General features: G+C 28.2%; 1 long non-coding RNA gene across 1 annotated transcript; it reads left to right on the top strand.

The window, feature by feature from the left end:
- Positions 1-2957: 2957 nt before the first annotated feature.
- On the top strand, positions 2958-5314 carry LOC131165456 (uncharacterized). Its single transcript, XR_009139574.1, has 3 exons — positions 2958-3033; positions 3748-3893; positions 4375-5314. It is a non-coding gene; the product is annotated as an uncharacterized LOC131165456 (long non-coding RNA).
- Positions 5315-6652: the final 1338 nt, after the last annotated feature.

Genomic DNA, 6652 nt, shown 5'->3' with positions numbered 1-6652 from the left:
ATTATTATTATTATTGCACTCTTATTATTATTTTCTTATTGTTATTATTACTTTAATAGTAATAAATATTATTATTTGTTGCTACTATTGTTATTGTAATTATAATTAATTTTTATTGTTTTCATAAAAATAATAACAATTAATATTATTATTTTTTGTTTTCTTTCTTTGGTTATTATTTTTAAATTATTTTCATAATAGTGATTATCATCACTGTAGTTATTATTTTTTTAAAATTTCTTTTGTTATTTTTATAATAATTTATCCTTAAATTTTTTTAGTTAATAATAACCTCTTTCTTAATGTATATTTATAACATATTATTATAATATTAATATATTCTAAAATAAAATTATTAGTTAAATTAATATTTTTAAATATCAAAATTAATTTAAATTAGTAAGTAATTTTTCTTTTCAATTCTAGAATTAAATTATGTTCATTAATAATTAATACGTTATAATACAAAACAAAATAATATATGACCTTTTAATATATGTTTCATCAATTTTTTTTTTGTAATAAGCACTTATTAACATAGTTAATGGTGTAATTCCTCTAAATGCTGGGTGTGTGAAAAAGGCACAACATAACTAAGAGTTTAATGGTTAAATATTGTCTATTAAATTATTTAAATTGGCACGTGATAACATATGTAACAATGTCATCAATAAAACAACTTAATTGTCAAATCCTATCCATTTGATTATTTAAATTAGTAGGTGATAACATAACTAATGGGGTGATTAACAAAGCCATTTAACCAACAAAGCAATTTAATGGTTAAATTCTGTCCATTTGATTATTTGAATTGACTGGTGATTACATACCTACCAGTGTGATCAACAAAACAGTTTAATGGTTAAATTTTATCTATTTAACTATTTAAATTGACAAGCAATAACATAACTGATGGTGTGATTAGCATAGCAACATAATGGATTTGATTATTTAAATTGATAGATAATAACTTAGCTAACTTTGTGATTAACATAGCAGCTTAATGTTACAATTATGGAAAAGAAGAGAGAGAGACCGAGACAGAGAGAGGTGGTAAAAGAAAGACACATAGAGACAAAGAGAGGTGAGCATGAAAAAGGGCGAACATTGACATTTTAATTTATATAAAGTAACTTAAGGATTGTTTGGAACTGTAGAAGTACTTTTCAGAAAAAGTGATGAATTTAATAAGTACGGAATTAGAAAAATATTGAAAGTTATTATGGTGTTTGTTTGTATTGAAAATAAGTAGTATTTTCACACTTACTTTTATTGTAGGGTACTATAAGATTATTTTTAAACAGATTTTAAATTATAAGTGTCAATATATTCTAATTTAAAAATTCATTAATAATTATTTTAATTATTTATAATGAAAATTTAAATATTTTATATTAAAAAATAATATAAGATTATTATTTTTAATTAACATTAATCTTATTATTACTGTATATTTATGACAAATTACTGTCACAATAAATTATGAAAAAATAATATTATTAATTAAATTAAAAATTTTAATTTATTTGATGATAATTTAAATTTAAAAATAATTCATGTTTGATTCAAAATTAATTATAATAACTAATATGTATTTTAAAATATATTCTAAATAAAAATATTAATATTTTTATAGTTAAAAATTTAAACAACTACTATATTATTTTTTTAATTAAAATATAAATATTTTTTATTAAATAAAATAAAATAATATTATTTATTAATCCAGCAAACCGTTGCTATATCTATTTCATTAGGAATTGATGATCTTTTAACAATACCCTCTCTTCTTATTGAAATTCAATCGAATCTAGAGATACCATATCTTAATAATAATCTTGTTACTAATGTATATTTATAACTTATGATTATCATATTGATTTAAGTTAAAAATAGTATTAATAACTAAACTAAAATTTTTACTTCATTTAATATTAATTTAAATTTATAATGATTTTTTATTCATTCTAGAATGTAATTATATTTTGTTAATAACTAATAGGTTATAAATCATAATAAAATAATATATGATTAATGTTTAGCTAACAATTTAATAAATAATTATTTTAACAATTATTTTTATTATTTGGTAAAAAAATAAATTGTTATTTTATTTCATAATAATCTTAATATATATTTATAACATATGATTATTATATTAATTTATGTTAAAATAATATTATTAATTAAATTAGCATTTTTAACTTTTAATATTAATTTAACTTAATAGATAATTTTTCTTCTTTATTCCAAAATTTAATCATGTTTCATTAATAATTAATATAGTAGAATGCATAATAAACCATTTTAATATATATTTTAAATTATAACAGATCACTAAATTTTCTTATATTTCCAACATTAATCCGCCTATAATATTATTTCTTATAAGTGGTTAAAATTTATCTAGAATTGTTTTTTAAAATTCATTTAAATAGTTTTAAAAAAGTGATTTTTGAAAAGTATTTATTGTAATAAATATTTATTATATTAGAAGTCGAAAGCTATGAAGTTTTTTCGTTAGGTTGCTCCAAACCGTTTTTAAATCAAACATGTACAGATCTCCACGTGGCCTTCGACTTAAACGGTTGATTATTTGGTACATGCAGCAACTTTATAACAAAAAGCACAGAGAGCGAGACTTTGACGAAGAAGAGGGTAACAGGCATGTAACAGAGATGTAGCCGGGGGCGTATCCACGTCCTTATCAAGGCACGCCGAAGTGGGAAGAAACCCCTGCGAAAGTTAGGAGATCCTCGCATATTACTGTACAGAGCTACTCTACAAAAATAGAGGGAAGCAAATGTACCCTGCCAAATTGAGAAAGAACTCGAGAGGGAGTCCTGTCAGGATAGAGAGCAGAGAGGGAGACTTTGCCGAAGAAGAGGACAGAAAGGGAGGGTGAGAATTGGTGCAAGATCTGCATGCAGCACACGGTGCAGGGAGCAGAGGAAAGCCTACAGAATTCAGAGCGCAGAAACCAACAAGCCAGGGTGCTCACATTCCCGAAGACTGGAGGAGTTGAGAGTTGAGGTAACCGAATTCTCCTCCTTCCCCTTATACTTGGTATATATGTTTGAATTGCAAGCCTGATTGCTGGAATTCCCTTTTCCCTTCCGTTAAGTTCAGGTTCCACTAGGAACCTAAATTCAGAGTACCCCCTTTCTCGAGTGTCAAACCTGAACCCCGGACCCGGATCCTGGTTCACGTTCGAGCCCGTTTTGAAAAACCACTGAGATCTAAATCCCCCGATCCAAACTCCCAACCCGGATCAGGAGATCCGAACCGAACCCACAGCCTGAAGCCCACCTCGTCTCAAAGTGCCCTGAACATGCCCTCCTCCGTTTGATGATTCAGACTCGGGCCTGTTTTAACAACCCACCGAAGCCCATTTTAAAAGGAAGGGTATCCGAGCTTTTTTTAAACTTCTACAAGCTCACTGTTCATTTTAAGACACCCAACCCACTCACTTAAAATAGAGCCGCTCTACATAATGTTGTACGTTTTCATATGAGAATAATTCTTAAGTATAGTTTAGGATTTATACCTAGTCGATTACAATTAGGCTTGCAGAGGATATGTTACAAGGTAACTCAATGCAAAATGTTAAACAATTAACGCTTCATTCTTTTGAAAATTGAAATTAATTTAATTAATTAATCTCCATTCCTAAATAGGATCATTTTCTGTTGTTTAATTTTATAGGCTAACAATACTCAATCCTCTTTCTCTCTTACTCTCTTGAAGACAACCGCAAACAGCTCTTGCCTTGCAAGCTTGTAATCCATTTTCATTGGACACACAACTAAAGCAGTAGCCACTTCTCTCCCATTGTTTCCTGTAAAAAGAGTGATGGAAGTCAACTACCAGTCAACCGATCGCAACAATGCCAGGTCATTAATTTCTCTAGTGCTATAAAAATTTTGCTTGAGTGTCAAATTTAATAAAACATTTTTATGAAAAAGGAAAAGAAAAAAATGAAGAAAACTCACTTTTCATTATATTTTTATCTCTATATCAAATACTACCAAAAATAAGAGTTCGTTCTATTATAATTACCAACAAAATGTCAACTATGTATAAAACAAAAATTTTATTGATTGATTTGATATATATATATATATATATTAATTTTCTTGATAACCAAATATGAGAAATTTAATATCTTTACATTTTCTTTTCCTTTCCCTCATATTTTCCCCTATTCGAAACAAGTTTAAAGTATGAAAACATAGCTAGTATTTTTACTTTTTCTTCGTTCCTACATATCAAAACAAATATATAAACTTCAATCCTACAAATGTATATATTTTTTATTTTATTTTCTTTCTAAATAATATACTCAAATTTTTTTCTTCTTTTGGCTATGTGCAGTGATAATAAGCAAGGGTGGAGTTCGTCTAAGGTAGCCAATGCTGCTTTTGCTACTCTAATTGGAGTACTTACTTCCCTACTCCAATTAAAATTCAGCGCTAATAATGACAGAAATAATAGTAGCTCATTTGAAAAACACAACATAGCAATGCCATCTTTCATTTTATTTTTTGTCCTCTATACCTTCGTGTTAATAGCAAAGAATTTAATATCCCAAATTCAGAACATAAAAAATTATGACTTACTAAAAATATTTATGAATATCGCCACTCTCGTCTTAGGAGCTATTGCTTTAGTATTTCTATTATTTATGTTGGTTCCCATCCTTGCATGGATCATCTTAGTATTCTATTTACTTTTTCTTCTTCTTTTCCGACTAGTTTTCTTCCAACCAATTTACGGTGATCAAGAACCCCCAACTTTGTTTAAGAAATTAAATGATTTATATAAACTATTTCACGAATGGGTTGGTAGTGTAGTTTCTTGGATACTGGACGGATCTCCAAAAAATTAATGGCTCCTCCCTCCATTATGGACACACAATTATATACATATATGGTTTGAGAGTTGGTGTACCTTGCAATAAAGATCAAGTATCAACAACTTGCAACCAATGGTTTCTTCAATTATTGAGGCTTGCTGATCATTTTTGTCAAGGAAATGGATGCTTATACTGCAACGCACTTCGAGTTATAGAGAATGAAATAGGTTGCCAAGAATTAGTAGTCCGACTATGTTCTTGTCCACAAAATAAGAATGTATCTTTGTCCCATTAAATGGGGTTTTTATTGGTTATGTTTCAAATATTAGCAATTTTTTGTTTCTTTATTTGTGGTTAATGACTTCAATTTCTTCTTGGTGTTATTTTTAACTATTTTATTTTGTTTAATTTCCTCCAATGACTAGATATTAATAGTGATATTTGAACAGTCAAATACCATTAATTTGCTGCAATAATTAATTGAAAGTTACTTCTTATGCAGCCTATAAAAACACCACCTCCAGCCCTTTCAAAAACACAACCAAAGAAATATTTCTCATCTTTCTTACATACTTATTAATAGATATCTTTTTATTATTTTCTCTTTCTTTTTTATTATATGGTGCTAGCTTACAATTAAAGAAAAAAAAAGGTGATCATGTTGCTAAGGTTGAGTATGCTAGAATAGTGAATTCTTTAATGCATTTAAAGAATTATACATGCCCAGATATTGCATTTGTAGTATATAGACTGAGTAGATAATACAATCATAATCCTAGGCATAACCACTAGATATATAGTACTAAAAAGGGTGTTGAAATATCTTAAGAGTACTATAAATTTTGAACTATTTTATTGCAGACTCCCTAAATTTGTAGAAGTGTTTTTTGATGCTAATCGGATATCATACATAAATGATATAAGGTCTACGATGACTGTGTTTTTATTTTAGTCGTTACTATTGTTTCCTGGAAATCCCAAAAACAAACATGCATAGCAAAGTCCACTATGGAGGCAAAGTTTGTAACTTTGAAGAAAACAACTAATGGGGTTGATTGGTTAAGGTCAATATGCTAGCAAATGTTCCTTTGTTGGTTAAACCGGTACTACCTTTGTCTATGTGTTGTCATTGCCTAGCAACAATAACTCGAGCAAATATTAAGACCTATAAAGGTAAGAGCAGGCATATACACCTAAGATATAATCTCACTTGGAATAATTACTTTGAGTTATGTGAGATTAGAGAGAAATTTAGTAGGTCATCTTACAAAGGGACTAGTTAGAAGCTAGTAGAGGAAACATCAAGGGAGTTGGACTTTAAACCCTTAACATAAACTACTAATGATGACAACCTAAGCTATGTAATTGGAGATCCCATGAATTAGGTACAATAGGTAATAGCAAGTCATTGAATAGTTTGTAAACCACTATTTTTTTTTTTTTATTTGCTCATCCTTACAATGTTGGAATAGTGCAACTACAACGATTGTAAGGATGAGTTACACACTTGATGGATTCACCTATATGAGTGTGGAAGTGGTGCTACTTCCTATAAAGATTTGGTAGAATAAAACTTTTTAAAGCATTCATATATACAAATTTAAGTATGATGCATGATCTATTCTTACCAATTCATAGGAGCCTTATATTTAGGATTGTCATGTGAGTTGTGTGCTTATAGAGTTGCACCAAAAAAGGTTGGTTCAAGATTATAAAATTCACTAAGTTCTTGTAACTCATAGCATACATTCTTTCACTGCAATTCAAATCGAAAGGTATTGTCACCCTTTGCATGAC

This window comes from Malania oleifera, chromosome 10 (genome assembly GCF_029873635.1).
Source record: "Malania oleifera isolate guangnan ecotype guangnan chromosome 10, ASM2987363v1, whole genome shotgun sequence".
Lineage (NCBI taxonomy): Eukaryota > Viridiplantae > Streptophyta > Magnoliopsida > Santalales > Ximeniaceae > Malania > Malania oleifera.
The sequence above is the reverse complement of the archived record's forward strand: the minus strand, read 5'-3'. Positions and strand labels throughout refer to the sequence as shown.